This window comes from Desmodus rotundus, chromosome 1 (assembly GCF_022682495.2).
Source record: "Desmodus rotundus isolate HL8 chromosome 1, HLdesRot8A.1, whole genome shotgun sequence".
In the NCBI taxonomy this organism is placed as follows: domain Eukaryota; kingdom Metazoa; phylum Chordata; class Mammalia; order Chiroptera; family Phyllostomidae; genus Desmodus; species Desmodus rotundus.
In genome coordinates, this window is record NC_071387.1 from 130527064 (window position 1) to 130546505 (window position 19442).

Genomic DNA, 19442 nt, shown 5'->3' on the forward strand with positions numbered 1-19442 from the left:
AAAAAACAAATCCCATTCACACAATAGGATCAAAAACAATAAAATACTTAGATACAAATTTAACCAAGGAAGTGAAAGGTTTGTACCTAAAAGCTACAAGACTTCAGTGAAAGACTCGGACAAAGACACAAATAAACGAAAAGACACTCTGTGTTCATGGGTTAAAAGAATTAATACCATTAGAATGTCTACACTGCCCAAAGCCATCCATAGACTCCATGTTATTCCTATCCAAATTCCAATATCATTTTTCACAGAAATAGAAAATACGACCCTAAAATTTGTATGAAACCACAAGCCAAAGCAATCCTTAAATGAAAAACAAAGCTGCAGGCATTACATTTCCCAATTTGAAACTATACTTAAAAGATTTTTGAATCAAAACAGTATAATACTGGCATAAAAATAGACACATAGGCCAATGGAACAGAATCCCACATCCTGGAAATAAATTCTTACATATAGGGTCAACTAATATTTGACTGGGAGCCTAGAATACATCACAGGGAAAGAACGGTCTCTTAATAAATGGTGTTATGATAACTGAATAATCACATGTAAAAGATTGAAATTTGACCTTTATACCATTCACAAAAATTAACCTAAAATGCTTTAAAAACTTAAATATATGACCTGAAACCATAAAATGCCTATAAGAAAACATACTTAAAAAGCTTCCTAACGTTAGTGTTGGCAATAATTTTTTTTAGATATGACAGCAAAAGCACAAGCAACAAAAGCAAAAATAAGTGGAACTATATGAAATTGAAATGTTTCTAAACAACAAAAGAAACAATCAACACAGTGAAAAGGCAACCTATAGAATGGGATAAAATATTACATATCTGATAAGGGGTTAATATCCAAAATACATAAGGAATTCATATAACTTGATAGCAAAAAAATTCAATTAAATTTGTTTATATAGCCATTCTCACCGGTGTGAAGTGGTATCTCATTGTGTTTTTCATTTGCATCTCCCTGATGGCTAGTGATGCTGAGCATCCTTTCATATGTTTCTGGGCCCTCTGTATGTCCTCCTTGGAGAAGTGTCTGTTCAAGTCCTTGCCCATTTTTGAATTGGGTTTTTTGTCTTCCTAGAGTGGAATCACGTGAATTCTTGATATATTTTGGAGATCAAACCCTTGTCTGAGGTATCATTGGCAAATATGTTTTTCCACACAGTTGGTTCTCTTTTCATTTTAATGCTGTTTTCTTTAGCTGTGCTGAAACTTTTTATTTTGATGAGGTCCCATTTGTTTATTCTTTCCTTTATGTACCTTGCTCTAGGGGACATATCAGTGAAAATATTGCTGCATGGAATGCCTGCCTATGTTCTCCTGTAGGATTTTTATGGTATCACAACTAATATTTAAGTCTTTTATCCACCTTGAATTTATTTATTTACACCACCATGTAAATTGGTGATCAAGTTTCTTTTCTTTTTTTTTTTTTGTACGTAGCTGTCCAGCTCTCCTAACACAATTTATTGAAAAGGCTAAGTGAAATAAGCCAGGCAGTGAAAGACAAATACCATTGATAACACCTTTGAGTGGAAACTAATCAACAAAACAAATACGTAAGCAAAATTTAAGCAGAGACCATGAAATTAAGAACAAACGGGTAGTAACCAGAGGGGAGATGGGAGGGGATAATGGGGGGAAATGGTAAAGGGTTTTCAGGAACTACTATAAAGGACACATGGACAAAACCAAGGGGGGATGGAATCAGGGGAGGGAAGTGGGAATGGCTGGGGTGGAGGGGAGTAGTGGGGAGAAGGCAGACCACTGTACTTGAACAACAATAAAATTTAAAAAATGAAAAATGTCCAATTAAAAAATGAAGAAACTGAATAGGCCTTTTTCCCCAAAGAAAATATACACATGGCCAACAGATACACGAAAAGATTCTCAACCTCACTAACCATCAGGGAAATGCAAATCAAAACCACAATGAGATATCACTTCACACCTACTAGAATGGCTATAATAAAAAAAAAAAAAAAGACAAGAAATAACCAGTATTGGTGAGGATGTGGAAAACAGGAAACCCTTGTATACTGTTTGTGGGAATGCAAGCTGGTTCAGCCACTGTGGAAAATAGCATGGAGGTTCCCCCCAAAATTAAGAATATAACTACCATATGATCCAGCAATCCCAACAGTTGGTATATACCCGAAGGAAATGAAATCTGGACCTCAGAGAGAGATCTGCACTCCCATGTCCACTGCAGTATTATTCATAATAGTAAAGGTATGGAAACTCACACACATCTGTATACACATATACACTGTGTGTACATGCCATATGATACCATATATATAACATGTACATACTGTATAACATAGAGTAGGTATACATACTGAGATATATGTAAATGGAGAGATATATATGGAGAGATTTTGTATATAAGTGTGTTTATATATGATGTATCTATATAATGATATATATGAAGTCTCTCCAGAAAGTATACAGCCATGTAATATGAAAAATATAGACATTTATTGAAGATATAAGATACAAGAAACATTGTACATAGGATAATGATGCCTCAGTCCCCTTACAAGTAAGCACCTTGGGACCTCACACCGTTCTCCCAATCTCCATCAGCTACACTGTCGTATTTTCCTGAATCTCACTGATGGTCTGAAATCTCTTCCCTTTCAAAGGTGATTCTAGTTTTGGGAAAAGCCAGAAGTTACAGGGCACTAAACCTGGGCTGTAGCAGGGCTGAATCACCTGGGTGACTTGATGTTTCACAAAAAAACTGCACAAGATGTAATGCAGGAGCAGTCCCGTTGTGATGAAGCTGCCAGTCACCGGTTGCCCATAGCTGTGGCCTTCTGAATCGTCTGAATTGTTTCCACAGAGGAATGTTCAAGCTTAACACAAAATTTGATACAGAGTCATTGGTTCAGTCATTTTGAATGTGATAGCCACACAGGACATGTGCTCACCGCCTAGTAGTCAATGGTATCTACCGCCCCCAATAGCTAGCATAGTGAAGCTGCCATTGTTCACACATGTGCATTTCACTCTACTCTCCTTGGCTGCCAGGTTTCATCAATGTCACACAAACTGTTCTTGTTATAGTGACAATGGCTGGACATCTTTTTTACAGACCTTGTCTAATGGAGTGTATATATACATACCATCCTTCTTTATTCATTCATCTGTAGTTGGACAAAAACACTGTTTCTATATCTTGGATATATATACATATATATCCACATACAGAAAATGAAATATTAATATTAGCCATGAGAAAGAAGGAAATCATGCTATTTGCAATGATCTGGATGGACCTCAAGAGTATTACGGTAAGTGAAAGAAGTCAGTTATAAAGAGACAAATGCTGTATGATATCACATGAATGTGAAATCTAAAAAGCCAAACTCATAGAAAAAGAGAGTAGAACGGTGGCTAGCAGGGACTCCAGCATGGGAGAAATGGAGAGGCGCTGGTTAAAGGGTACAGACCCAGTTATGAGACAGATAAGTTCCAGGGATCCAGCATGCAGCGTGGTGGCTATGGTTAACAATGCCGTATTGCGTATGTGAAAGTTGCTAATAGATGTCGTAAATGTCCTCACCTCCTAAAAGAAATAGTAGCGATGCAAAGTGATAGAGGCGCTAACCAAGCCTGTTGTGGTAATCGTGTCACAGTCCAAAAGTGCGTCAGACCCTCACATCGCACACTGTGAACTGCACGGTGTTATGTCAGTTATATCTCAATAGAGCGGAAAACTAAGAGCAGAAAGAACTCTTCTTCCCTTGACATACTAAATAACACTCATTTTGTTCAGAAAGATGTGTCCTAAAAGGCAAGTGTAAATTTTGTTTAGCATGTGAGACCATGTAGATACCTGAGATTTAAAGTTAATCAGTGCAAATTGTCATTATTTCCAAAATTATATGTCTAGCTACCTACATCCTATTACACAGTTTTGTACTGACTTTAAAATGGCATGTTTGATTTCAAAGCTCTAGCCTTTTTGCATAGCCATCGGTAAAGAGCCTTTTATTTTGCCAAATAAAGAAAGGTAACTTTTGGCACTACTGAAGCACAGCTACTCTTTTTGACTGTGTGTGTTGACATATGTAGAGTTAATGTGGAGGACTGCAGTAAAAATGACACCACCATCAAGGGAAAGGTAAATATTACATGACCATAAGGATTATATATGTAACTTGTCTGCCCATGTTCCTCCAAAAGTTTGTTTTTATCCTTCATCCACCCTAAATTTCCCACTTTCACTAAACCATTTAGACTTTTTTATAATTGAGAGATATGTCACATGCAAAGCACAGCTTAAAATGTAAAGTAGTATTGTCCAAACTGTAAACTGAGTTTAGAGGTGTCATCTTTACCATCACTGTAAAATGTTCTTCAAGGTACTTCACAAGTGTATCACTTGTGCTTTATAATCAAAGCAAATCATGAATTAGAGCCGACACATTTTTTCTTTGGTCAAGGTCATACAGCTAGAGGGTATTTGGTAGCATAAAACTTTGTCAAAAATAACTTAGTCATTTTGCAGTTTCCACAAATATAAATTAAAAGACCAAATTTCCACAAATTCAAAAGCTAAGCATTTTATATAACTGTTAGAAACTTGATACATATTAGCACTTCAAAAGCTGGAAAAGCTTGCCATAGCAGCCTGACATATGAATAAGTGTTTTCAAAATATGTGTTAACCTCTAAAAAGTGGGTAAAGAACATATATACAAAATTAATTAAGAAGCTATACAAATAGCTTATTAGCATTAGAAAAATAGTCGACATGACAAAATAACCAAAGAAATGCAAATTTAAATTAAAGAGCCAATGTGTTGGCAAGATTTTTGGAAAATATGCACTTCCATAGAGGGCTGATGGAATCTGAATTGGTAAGAAGCTTTCTGCAGGGCATTCAACAATAATCCAAAGAAAATCAAACAAATACACATATCTTTTTATTCTGGAATCTAACACATCAGAATTGATGCTAAGAAAACAATCATATATGTATGTAAAGATTTAGTTTTAAATATGTCCTTAGCTTTATTGTTAAAAATGATACACTTACACACAAATAAACAATCCAAGAGTCCATTAATAGAAGGCTGGAAAATTATTTCATAGTATAGCATTAACAGACATTTAAAAATGTTGTAAAAGAATAAATAATACCATTAAGAACATGTATGATATATAGCATAAATTAATAAAGGAGATTGAAATTATATGTATATATGATCCTAGTTTGGGAGCAATAAAATGCCGTAACCAAGCAGCAATAAGAGTCTGTTCACATATTGAAGCTACTCCTGCCTTCTAGATCTCCACAGAGGGAAAGTGAGCTGGAGGGCTCTCTGAGGCTTTGCACTGCCTTTGTCTGGAGTAATAAATGTCCCTTCCAATCCTAAGCCATTGGTCAAACCAATTGTTTCCTCCTTCCCATCTGCAGTGGGGCTGGAAAGTGCTGGGGAACACGCAGATATGTGATAAGAATTTAATGTGTCTTCCACAAAAGTGATAACTAAATGAAAACAAAATAAATAGATTTTATTAAAATCTGAAGTATATTTCATGTGTTCACTCGCCAATTTTGATTTCTCTAATCTTTCAAAGAGAGTACAAGTAATAGCATCTCTTTAACCTAGACGACAGCCCTAGACAGCCCTCCCGTAATGGCAATAACCGAAGAATACTGAGGCAAACTGGCACCCAAGAATGACTATTTTGGGACTGGCAAGTCACTGAATATCTCTGACCTTCGTTTCCTTATTTGTAAAATAAGTGAGTTAAATACTATATTCTCTAATGTCCTCTCCAGCTAAAAACATGCTGCCTTCTTAAATCAATATGTTCCCATCAGCTGAAAGCTTTGTTATTACTCTAACTTCAATTTATTTAAGCAATCCTGTCTTTTCATTGGTAACATTAATGTCATAAACCAGAATTAAATGTCCTGTGGTATTTATTTCTGGAGCTTTCTCATGGAATTCTTGGTAAAATAAAGACAAATAAATATATGCACAGGATGAAATTACAATTCCATGTCAGCTTAGCTCTTTTCAGCAAATCAGTCCTTCTAGAACACGTGTGTGGCAGGAGTGGGTGAAATTTACTTCACAGCTTATGCTTACAACTACGCTCCGAGATAAGTGTGGTTATTATCATTATAAATATAAAGATAAGAGAGGTATTTAAATTCATAGTAAGTAATTAAATTGGGTTATGAACTAACTCAAGTTCCCAATCCAGAGCTTACGGTATTTTTGTATATTCTGTACTCAAACTTCCCACAGTAAAGTTGGGGCAGTAGCGGAGGCAAACATTTACCTTGCTTTGGCTAGAACTGAGAATTAAATTGAGCTAAGCCAGATCAACAAGGGAAAAGCATACAAATGTATGAGTATTTAATAAAAGTTTTACTTGATACAGGAGACTTCATAAGGAATAAAGACCCAAAGAAACAGCTGGCAGAGGGGAAGGAGGTTGGGGCTGGATGAAAAAGTTGAAGGGATTAAGCAAAGGAAAACCAACTCCCAGACACAGACACAGAGGGAAAGGGAGGTGGTGGAGGTAGAGGAGAGTAAATGGGGAATAAATGGCATTGGAAGGAGACTTGACTAGAGGTGGTGAACACACAATACAATATACATACAGATGAAGTATTATAGAATTGTATACCTGAAACCTATGTAATTTCATTAACCAATGACATCCCAATAATTTCATTAAAATTTTTTTAAAAAACAAATAGCAAAACCTACTTGCTTTTTTTAGTCTCATACTCTAAAATACTGTTTTTTTTTGAATTTTTATTGTTGTTCAGTTACAATCGTCTGCATTTCCCCCCACTACCTCCCCCTCACCCCAGCCAAACCCACCTCCCTCCCTTGCTTCCATCACCCCCCCATTGGTTTTGTCCATGTGTCCTTCATAGTTGTTCCTGAAAACCCTTCCCCCTATTATCTTCCCCCTACTTCCCCTCTGGTTACTGTCAGATTGTATCCATGTCTCTGGTTATATTTTGCTTGCTTTTTTCTTTTGTTGATTAGGTTCATATTAAAGGTAAGATCATATGGTATTTATCCCTCACCACCTGGCTTATTTCACTTAGCATAATGCTCTCCTGCTTGCTTTTATATTAGGTTGAATAAAGAGACTCAAATGTGGAAAAAGTGACTAAACAATGTGGAGAGGTTAAACAACATAAGATTACTTTAACAAGGTCTGTTTGTATGGAATTCTCTGTCTCAACCTTCCCGTCCTTGATGACGAGAGTGTAACTTGCCTTCTGGTATACGGAGGACATCTCTCATATAGAAACTTCACCTCCTGCTTTTAAGAAAAGAAAGAAAGTCAGAGTATTTTTTTTATTGGCTGTTTCTCAAGTGCCTTTAACTCAAGTAGGCAATATGCCAGAGTGGCACATTTTGGGGTGGCACGTTCTGAACTCCTTCAGGGCCAAGCTGGAACAGCAATATTGCTACTTCATTGTAGTTGAAAGAGACCAGGAGCTCCCATGAACATTCTGGGAAAAGCTGGGCCATGCTGCTGCAGACTGTCTCCCTCAGAAGAACCTAAGAAAATCACAGTGGGGAAGCAATCGCAAAGGCTCCTGGTAACAACACCTGTACCTCTAGTTTATTTTATTTTTTAACAAGTGGGTTCATTATAAAAATGCAGGATTTTTCACATATATATATCTTCTCCAAAGACAGGGACCATGTGTTTATCACTCACCAGTCTCATAAGTAACTAGTGCCTAGCATCTTAAAACTCACTTGAAAGAATGAAATCATGTAGATTTTCCCAGAACACAGTAAATGTTTTATATAACAAATCCTAAATATAGTTTTCTAAAGGGAAATTTATGACTTCTATCACTAAAAAAAAAAAAAGAGGAAAAAATCGAAACTAGAGAGACATCATCCAAAGTTGTGTTGCTCATAAGAATATGAAAAGGCCAAACTCATTTAGAGATGATATAAAATAACAAACAATAACAAAATTTGGTGAATTAACACAAGTATGGAAGCAGCCAAGCAGAATGATATACTCAAGAGTGTTTGACCCTTGGCTGGTGTGTCTCAGTGGGTTCAGTGCCAGCCTGAGAAACAAAGGGTCACTTGTTCGATTCCCAGTCAGAGCACATGCCTGGGTTGCAGGCCAGGTCCCCAGAAGGGGGTGTGCTAGAGACAACCACACATCGATGTTTCTCTCCCTCTCTTTCTCCCTTCCTTCCCCTCTCTCTACAAATAAATAAACAAATAATATATTTTTTAAAAGAGTGTGCTTGAAATGAGTACAGGCATACTTTGTGTTATGGCACTTTACTACACTTCACAAATACTGTGTTTTTTTTACAAATTGAAGGTTTGTGGCAACCTTGCCTCAAGAATGTCTATTGGCACCATGTCTCCAATAGCATTTGTTCACTTCATGTCACATTTTGGTAATCATCTCAATATTTCAAACTTTTTATTATTATTACACTTTTCATGCTGATCAGCGATCAGTGTATTGTAATTGTTTGGGGCACCACGAGCCTTGACCATACAAGATGGCACACTCAGTTGGTACATGTTGTGTGTGTTCTGACTGCTCCACAGATTGGTCATTACCCATCTCTGTCCCTCTGCCAGGGCCTCTTTATTCTACGAGAAACAACAATATAAAAATTAGGCCAATTAATAACCCTACAATGGCTTCTAAGTATTCAGGTGAAAGGAAAAGTCACACATCTCTCACTCTAAATCAAAAGCTGGAAATGGTTAAGCTTAGTGAAGAAAGCATGTCAAAAGCTGAGATAGGTGGAAAATTAAGCCTCTTGTGCCACACAGCCAAGTTTTGAATGCAAAGGAAAAGTTGCTGAGAAAAATTTAAATTGCTACTCCAGCGAACACTCCAATGATAAGAAAGTAAAATAGTCTTATTACTGATATGGAGAAAGTTTTAGTGGTCTGAATAGAAGACCAGCCACAACATCCCCTGGAGCCAAAGTCTAATCCAGAGCAAAGCTCTAACTCTCTTTAATTCTGTAAAAGCTGGCACAGGTGAGAAAGCTGCAGAAGACAAATTTTGCAGAGGGTGGTTCATGAGGAAGGAAAAAATCCATCTCTATGACATAAAGTGCAGTGTGAAGCAGCAAGTGCTGATGTAGAAGCTGCAGCAAGTTATCCAAAAGATCTAGTTAAGATAATTAATGAAAGTGACTACACTAAACAACAGATTTTCAGTGTAGGTGAAACAGCTGACATTAGAACAACGTTCATAGCTAGAGAGGAGGAGGTAGTGCCTGCTTCAAAGCTTCAAAGTCCAGGCTGACTCTCCCATTAGGGGCTAATGAAGCTGGTTGCTTCAGTTTGAAGCCAATGCCCACTTACCACTCTAAAATTCTTAGGACCCTTAACATTCTACCTGTGCTTTATGAATAGAACAGCAAAGCCTGGATGACAGCACAGCTGTTTACAACAAGCCCACTGTTGACACCTGCAGCTCAAAAAAGAAAAAAAAAGGTTTTTTTCATTTTTGTTTGATTTCATCTTTATTGTATTTTTTACATTACCATTTAGTCCCCTTATTCCACCCTCCCCCCAGCAATCCCCACAGTGTTGTCCATGTCCATGAGCCCTTTTTCCTCTTTGCTCAATCCCTCCACCCTCTTACCTCCCGCATAGCTTCCATCCTGCTCTCCATCTAGGAGTCTGTCCCCATTTTCCTTGTTAGTTCAGTTTGTTCATTAGATCCCACATATGAGTGAAATCATATGATATTTGTCTTTCTCTGACTGGCTTATATTACTTAGCATAATGTTCTCCAGGTCCATCCATACTATTGAAAAGGGTAAAATTTTCTTCTTTTTAAGGCTGAGTAGTATTCTGTTGTGTAAATGTCCCATGATTGTTTATCCACTCATCTACTTGAGCTACCTCCATATCTTGGTGATTGTAAATAATGCTGCAATGAACATAAAGGTGCTTGTGTTTTTTCAAATTAGTGTTTGGGTTCATTTGAATATATTCCCAGAAGTGGGATCACTGGGTCAAAAGGCAGATGAATTTTTAATTTTTTGAGATATCTCCATACTGCTTTCCACAGTGGCTGTACTAGTCTGCATTCCCACCAACAGTGCACAAGGGTTCCCCTTTCTCCACATTCTCACCAGCACTTGTTTGTTGATTTATTGATAATAGCCATTCTGACAGGTGTGAGATGATATCTCACTATGGTTTTAATTTGCATTTCTCTGATGATTAGTGATTTCAGCATCTTTTCACATGTCTATGGGCCATCTGTATGTCCTCTTTGGAGAAATGTCCATTCAGGCACTTTGCCCATTTTTTAGTGAGGTTATTTGGGGTTTTTTTTATTGTTGAGTCTGGTAAATTCTTTGTAAATTTTGGATATTAGCCCCATATCAGTTGTATCAGTGAATACATTCTCTCATTCTGTGGGTTATGTTTTTATTTTGTTGATTATTTCCTTTGCTATGCAAAACCTTTTTAGTTTAATGTAGTCCCACTTGTTTTTTTGTTTTGTTTTTTTTGTTGTTTCCCTTTCCTGAGGAGATATATCTGATAAAATATTGCTATGAGCAATGTCTGAGATTTTGCTGCCTATGTATTCTTCTACAATTTTTATGGTTTTGAGGCTAACATGAAGTTGATTTATTCCAGGAAGGTTAGCACAACATTCACAGATCAATAAATGTGATTCGTCACACAAACAAAACAAAGGATTAAAACCACATGATCATATCAATAGGTGCTGAAAAACCTTTGATAAAATCCAGCACCAATTTATGATAAAAACTCTCAGGAAAGTGGAAATAGAGGGAACACACCTAAACATAATAAGGCCATATATGACAAACCCACTGCCAGCATTGTACTCAATGGACACAAACTATAAGCATTCCCCTTAAGATTGGGAACATGACAGGGTGTCTGCTTTCACCTCTCTTATTCAATGTAGTACTGGAAGTCCTAGCCACAGCAATCAGACAAGAAGAAGAAATAAAAAGCATTCAAGTTGGAAAGGAAGAAGTAAAACTGTCTTTATTTGCAGAGAACATGATACTGTACATAGAGAATCCCAAAGATTCCACCAAAAACCTACTAGAACTAATAAATGAATTCAGAGAAGTATTAGGATACAAAATTAATATCCAGAAATCAGTTGTATTTTTGTATGCCAATAACAAACTAACAGAAATGGAAATTAAGAAAACAATTTTATTCACAATTGCTACAAAAAGAATAAAAATACCTAGGAACATGTGGGAGAGGGGACAATGACATTGAGGCTTGCTTGGCACTTGCCTTATTTCCAGTTGCTTCACCCCCTTCTGTATGCAGCTGGAACCCCTCTAGCTGCTGCCCAGGTGGTGGTTCCAGGTGCATTTGTTCTAAGACCCTGCGGGCCCTTTAAATGGCCTCTCCTGAGAGACCAGCAGTTTCTTCTGCCACCCCAAACCCCACTGGTTTTTACAGCTAGAAGTTATGAGGCTTTATATTTTCAGCACTGAAACTCTGGGCAGTGCTGTCCAGCCTGGGGCTGGGGTCAGTCACTCCCAAGGTATCCCTCCTGATTTTATCCACCACACATGAATGTAGGACTTCCCACTCCATCAGCCACCTCATCACCATGACCTCACTGCAGCCATACCACATCCTCTCTGCCCCAGCTCTCCATCTCCACCCCTCCTACCCATCTGGATGAACATGGTTTCTTTAATCCTTGGTTGTCAGATTTCCATACGGTTCTATTTTCATACAAAGCCACAAAGCAGTGAAGCAGGTTGCCCCACCTTGGCAAATACCTAAGGCTCCACCCCATACAACTTAACAGGTACTCTAAGACAGGGAGTCAAAGCAGCTCTATGTAATACACAGAAACAAACACAGGGGGGCTGCCAAATCAAGGAAACAAAGAAATATGCCCCAAATTAAAGAACTGAACAAAACCCCAGAGAAAGAACTAAGTGAAACAGAGATAGTCAACTTATAATATGCAGACTTGAAAACACTGGTGATAAGGAAGCTCAGAGAACTCACTGAATATGGCAAAAGCATAAGGGAAGAAATGAAGGCTACACTAAGTGAAATAAAGAAAATCCACAGGGAACCCACAGTGAAGGGAAAGAAGCCAGGGTTCAAATCAATTATTTGGAACTTAAGGAAAAAATAAACGACCAATAAGAACAGAAAGAAGAAACAAGAATTCAAAAAAAAATGAGGAGAGAATAAGAAGACTGTAGGACATCTCCAAACCAGATCATAGGCATGCCAGGAGGAGAAGAGGAAGACCAAGAAATTGAAAACTTATTTGAAAAAATAATGAAAGAAAAGTTCCCTAATTTGGCAAAGGAAATAGACATACAAGTCCAAGAAGAACAGTGAGTCCTAAACAAGTTGGATCCAAAGAGGACCACACCAAAACACATAATTAAAATGCCAAAGGTTAAAGTTAAAGAGAGAATCTTAAAAGGAACAAGAGAAAGGCAGAGAGTTACCTACAAAGGAGTTCCCATAAGACTCTCAGCAGATTTCTTGAAAGAAATTTTGCAGGCAAGAAGGGACTGGCAAGAAGTATTCAGAGTGATGAAAAGCAAGAACCTACAACCTAGATTACTCTATCCAGCAAAGCTATCATTTAGCATGGAAGGGCAGATAAAGTGCTTCCCAGACAAAGCAAAGCTAAAGGAGTTCATCATCACCAATCCCTTGTTACATGAAATGCTGAAGGGACTTATTTAAGAAAAAGTTGATAAAAACTATGAATATTAAAGTGACAGCAAACTCACAACACTCAAAAATTCTATCTAAAAACAAAAACAAACTAAGCAAACAACCAGAACAGGTACAGAATCATAGATATGGAGATCATTTAAAGGGTTGTCAGTGGGAAGGGGGAAGGGAGAGGATGGGGAAGGGGGCACAGGGATTAAAAAGCATAATTGGTAGGTACAAAACAGATAGGGGAATGTTAAGAAAAGCAGAGGAAATGAAGAAGCCGAAGAACTTATATGCATGACCCATGGACATGAACTAAGGGTGGAGGGTGTTGCTGGAGGGAAGGGGGTACTCGGTAGAGGGGGGGAAGGGGGGTAAAATTGGGACAACTGAAATGTCATAATAAATAAAGTATACTTAAAAAATACCTGGGAATAAATTTAACCAAAGATGTAAAATATCTGTACTCAGAAAATTATAAGACACTGAAGGAAGAAACAGAAGGTACAAATAAGTGGAAGCATATACCATGTTCATGGATAGGAAGAATTAACATCATTAAAATGTCCATACTACCCAAAGCATCCCATAGATTCAACACAATTCCTATCAAGATTCCAATAACATATGTCATAGAACTAGAACAAATATTTCAAAAATATATATGGAACCACAAAAGACCCTGCATAGCAACTGCGATCCTGAGAAAGAAGAACAAAATTGGAGAAATCACACTATCTGATATCAAACCATATTACAAGGCCATAGTAATCAAATCCCCATGATATTGGCATAAAAACAGACACATAGACCAATGGAACAGAATAGAGAGCCCAGAAGTAAACCCCCACCTTTACAGTCAATTAATATTTAACAGAGGAAGCAAGCACATACAATGAGCTAAGCATAGTTTATTCAATAAATGGTGTTGAGGAAATTGGACAGATACATAAAGAAAAACGAAACTAGACCACCTTCTTATGCCACACACAAGAATAAATTCAAAATGGATCAAAGACGATCCCTTTCAAAAAATTATGATGGCAATGCCATGGCCACCCAAGAGCTCTGATGGAGATTCACAAGGAGATTAATGCTGTTTTCATGACTGTTAATGCAACACCCATCCCACGGCCCATACATCAAGGAGTAATTCTGACTTTCAAATCTTCTTCTTTAAGAAATACATTCCACAAGGCTATAGCTGCCATAAATAGTGATTTCTCTGATGGATATGAGCAAAGGAAATTGAAAACACTCTGAAAAGGAGTCACCATTCTAGGTTGCACTAAAAACATTCATGATTCGTGGGAAGAAATCAAAACATCAACATTACCAGGAGTTTGGAAGAAATTGACTCGAACCTTCATGCATGACTTGGAGGGTTCAGCACTTCAGCGGAAGAATAACTGCAGACGTGGTGGAACTAGCAAGAGAACCAGAATTAGAAGTGGAGCCTGGAGATGTGACTGAAATATGCCACATCTGATAGAACTTGATAAAACTTTAATAGATGAGGAGTTGTTTCTTAGGGATGAGCAAAGAAAGCAGTTTATTGAGATGTGATCTACTTCTGGTGAAGAGTTTTTGAATGACAAGAAAGGATTTAGAAAATCACATAAACTTAGTTGATGAAGCAGAAGCAGGGTTTAGAGAAGATTGGCTTCAATTTTGAAACCTCCACTGTGGGTAAAAATGCTGTCAAACACCGTTGCACGCTACAGAGAAATTATTTGTGAACGGAAGAATTGATTGATGTGGTGAACTTCATTGTTGTCCTGTTTTTAAAAGTTGCCACAGCCACCTCAACCTTCATCAACCACCACCCTGATCAGTCACCATCAACGATGAGGCAAGACCCTCCACCAGCAAAGAGATTACAATTCACTGAAGGCTCAGGTAATGGTTAGCATTTCTTTTTAACAAAGTATGTTTTAGTTAAGATATGTACATTGTTCTCTTAGACATACCACTACTGAACACTTACCAGACTACAATAAAGTGCAAACATAACTTTTGCATGTGCTGGGAACCAAAAAAATTGCATGACTTGCTTTGTTTCAATATTCACCCTATTGCAGTGCTCTGGAACTGAACCCACCCTGTCTCCAAGGTATTCCTGTAGTTATTTTTAGGAAAATGTAGTTAAATGTCCTCCCTATACTATCGCCCTGGTGACTAACTTTCCACATTTAATGTATTTATTCAATTCCCCAAGCTACAGATTAGAAATTCTCTTAGACTCTTCTTGCAACTTTAGTTTACCTCCTGACAAGCTGAGGGAACATAATGAGAGGGTGCTGATCCAAGCTGACAGAGTCATTCCTTTCAAGGAGACACTCAGGTTTGACCTTGAGAGCTTGTTTAGAGGTTCTAGCAGGAGAGCACAGCTGCTCGTGTGCCCTAAACCAAAGAACAGTCCTCTCCTGTGGTGGGGTAGGTCGCCCTCTTCGACCGAGAATGCAGCTTTGGGAGGGATGCCTGTGGATCGGTGAGGGAGGGAGGGGACACCCACCTAGCCAGCCAGGTCAGCCAAATCAACCCTGGCCATCAATGCGGTGACAGATACTGCAGCCAGATCGCCCTCACATCCTGAGAAGACACTCGAGTTGGAAAAGAAAAAAGAAAGCAGAAGAATATCTCTAGACTATGAAGTAATTCCTCCTGTTTAATAGCCCAAAGTATATTCAATTTAATCTTTAAAAGGTATGTTGGCTATGTGAATTATTTTAATGATGAAGAATACTTTCACAAAACAAACATATTTAATTCAGCAAACAACCATCTATGGGAGATTGGTGTTTTTCAAATTAAATAAGCTTCACCTTGCCTAACAATGCAGAAAGCAATGCTGGACATCTTATTATTAATGACCCTAATGTGTCAAACGACCCTTCAGGCTTCTGCTGGCATATTGTTTTGTGGCTACAGCTTCCACTCTTCTCCTGACAGGACAGCTAATTCAACTGTTTAAGTAATTCAAGCGAAGTGCTTATCTCATCACACTAGCTTTTGTTCTCAGGTCTCACCAAATGGTCTCAGGGATGTTTTACAACCCAAATGTGTTTACAACTGAAGCATCCTATGATGACTGTTGGGAAAACAATGACACACACACACGTTGAAACATCAAATAACTGACAAAATTGAATCACCAACACTTCCATGTTTTGAAAAATAAGACAATGAGTTGAATTTCTAAAGGTCAAATATATTCAACTTCCTTCTCTACCAGAAAAAGTACAAGTGTTGTTCTATTACTTTAAAAAATAAAAGGCAAGGATAGAAGGAAGGAAGGAGAGAAAGTTAAACTAAAATTTATTTTTCTTTGGATTTTTCCTAATAGACAAAACAAGTTGAAAGCTTTTCTATTCAAAATGAGATTGCTTTTGCTCCTAACACTGATAGGTATTTCTTGCTTTTTTCCCCCACCCCATCTCTTTACAGGACACTGACTCTGGGCTACCTCCTCACTTCTTGCTGTCCTCAGGCAATATGATCTACACAAATCCAAGGTTAGGTCAACAGGCTGGACAGAGGCTAAACTCTAACCCAGCCACACACAGTGGGACTGGATTCCCCAATGCTTCATGAAACACTCAGCCTATCCTTTCTGGCCCCTCTCAAGAGCTACGTTCTCTTAGATCAACAATTTGTTTCCTGGACTTTTATTTTTCTGTATCTCAACCCTCTTTCCTCTTGGCTTCCATACATGGCTAGCTTCATTAATTGCTTACTCTTTTCTAAAATCATCCTCAGAATATAGTGACAACAGAGTCCCCCACCCAAATTCCATGGGTGAAAGATTGGACAGAGAAAATAGGAGCAGCCAAGCCACTGGGGTGCATCCAGCTTAGCTCTTAAGCCTGTGCAGAGTTCACACACAAAAGGGAATGCAAGTCTCTTGCTACCAGGCATTGCCTCCCTCGGTCAATCTGGCAAAACAATGAAGAAATAAATAGATTATGAAGAACCTTTGTGGAGGGCAGAAAGTAGGAGAGTTTCTTGCATTTGTGTTGGCCACATACTTTATGGCAATTGATTCAGCTTCGTCCCTGAAAAAGCTGTCAGTGTAGCAGACAACACAAAGCTTTTGGTGTTTCCTTTGTTCAAGGTTAACTTTTTACAAGTCTGATTTCCTCCCACTCATCCAGCTCTGCCACAGAACTTTCATAAACCATATAAACCATTCCAGAGCAAAATAAAATGAAATAAAATAAAGCTTCTATTGTCTGCTCCCAAGCTTGTCTTACTGGCATTTTAAAGCAATGTTCAACTCTGCTATGGATGTAATTTTCTATCAGTTATTCCGCCCCAGGCTAGAACACCAAATGCAGAAGGGCGGAGGGAAAGAGAAACCTGGCTGGAATCACCACTCAAGGTTCACATAGGAGCACTCCTTTCTCCTTACGCTGGAAGGACTTTTTTTTTTCTCCTGCAAACCTGACATGAAGCCAAAAACTCCCAGTGCGGAAATATTTTTATTTAACTGTGCAAAGGTCAGACAAAAGTGTAGTAAGAGCATTTTATTTTTCAACGCATATTAATCTCGGTTTTGCTCCCCCACAGAGCCTCTTGAAAAGCAGTGGAACAGTGCCTTCCCGGCAGGCACAGGTCAAGGTTCCGCGGAGCAGTCAGGGGCGGAATTACACGGCCCAGAGGCCTTGGCCCGCTTCTTCGGTGCGGTCTCCCACCTAAAATGCCGTCTGAGCATCTGTTAAGTAGTTAATTGTAACTTGAGGAGTCACCTCCAACTTTAGCCCAACATGTGTTTCAATAAAAATTCTACAATTTGCATTTGTGACATGATGAAAATTAATGAACACGGAATGATAGGTGAAATATCCAGGGAAGAAGTTGTTTTTGTCTTTTTGTCTGTTTTTTAAAAAATAAGTTTTATAAGCCCTTTTCTCTTTCTTTCCATCATAAGGAGAGAAAAAGGCTACAGCACATCTTTCTGACAGGTTGGCTGTGGTGTTTTCCCGGTTTCCATGCGTGTCTCCCGTGTATCTTGCTGAACAGCTTCTAAACATATTCTTTCTTTCACACTCACCGCAAATGCTATTTGGTGTTTATCAAAACAGACATATTACTGTCTTCCTGAAGTTTTATCTTTACTATTGAAAGATTCTTTCATTTAAAACCAATTACTTCCTTTCTTATGGGCAGTAGGGAGTTTGGCTACGGACTCCGGTGATTGAATGCCCAACCTGACCCAGGCCGAAGCATGGCCTCTAATCACTTCTGGTTGAGAATGAGTCCTGGGCAGAAGTCTAACAACAAAGGACGTTAAACCTGTAAAAAGGTTATGAAGGTATATGGCAACAAAGACCCACTTCAGTACTGCTACAGCACAGTCTGTTTCCAATGGATTTTTGACTAAACGCCCTTCTACCACCCTCCAAGTGCTTCAAGCAAGGCCACCCACTCGGTGCTGGGGAAGCAAACAGAACAAAGGCTCCTGTTAGGTGAACACTCTTACACTGAGTGGACACTGAAGACTCAAAATACATTGTACAAGAATCCTGCCTCTGGGAGTGACATTCTCAGAGAGAAAAGGGAAACCCCTGTTAGTGCTTTGAGGCTATGCTACTTTCACATCACATGCGAAACCGCTTTTTGAAATCTTAGATAAAACATTTAGATTAACAGCTACTGTGTACAGTCTCACCCTAAGGTAGAGAAGGATAGAGAGATTAGAATTTCTTTTTTATTTAAATCTTGCTGTGAAGTCATGGGAGCCAGCTGAGTTTTTGTATTTTGGGGGGTGGGGGGGGGGTGGAATGGAGCAAGAAATATAAGCATTTTAAATTGACATCACTTCAAAGTTTCCCTAAAGTTGCTTTTATCAGACATTAAAAGAAGAGTATGTTTAAGTAAGTTGTTTTCATTGTAGTATTTGGAGTATGTTGAAATCTTTCAAATGGTAGTCGAATCAAACACGCTTAAAGTTCCAAGGCATATACTTAAAAAAGGATAAATAAAGCCTTCTGAAATGGGGTAAGTAATGTTTAACAATCACATCGCATTTCTATTTTATCTTAAGAAACACTTTAAATTCACATCTCAGTTTTGTCCCTAGCACAAAAACATGACGCACTGTTTAATCTGTAAATTTTAAGTTTTGATTCTATCTTTTCTAGAAAAAAAATGTATGTTATTATTATTACTATTATCAGCTATAGCAATAAACATGTATTGAGAAATTACAGGTTTCTAAATTCTATTCTTGTAAGTGCTAATATAAAAAGGGAAATATGTAAGAGAGACAAATCTTCCCTAGTTAAAATGGAATGCTTAAGTGTGACATATTACTCAGAAGGGCTTCTGGACACATTTCCCAGCCTTTAGAATTGGAGAAGACTTTTATACAAACTTAAATATTTGTTTATTTACTTATTTATGCCTTTCAAACTTGAATTGTGAGAATTGATTCATTTTTCAGAAGTCAGGGATTTTTTATGGAAAATCAAAATATTAAGCCAAATGCATGCATTGAAACACTTCATGTAATAACTTGAAGTATTGTTGTTGATTAAATATAATACCAGGTTATTTATCTTTGGGTTTTGATCTGGAATGAATTTCTCCCAGTGACTAAAATAATAGGGATGTTTTGAATTGTGGACCTGGGAATTTTTCATATCCACTCTCTGTCAAAAAGAAGACATTAGGAGAGAATTTCAGTGTATGTAACTTCTGATGTAGC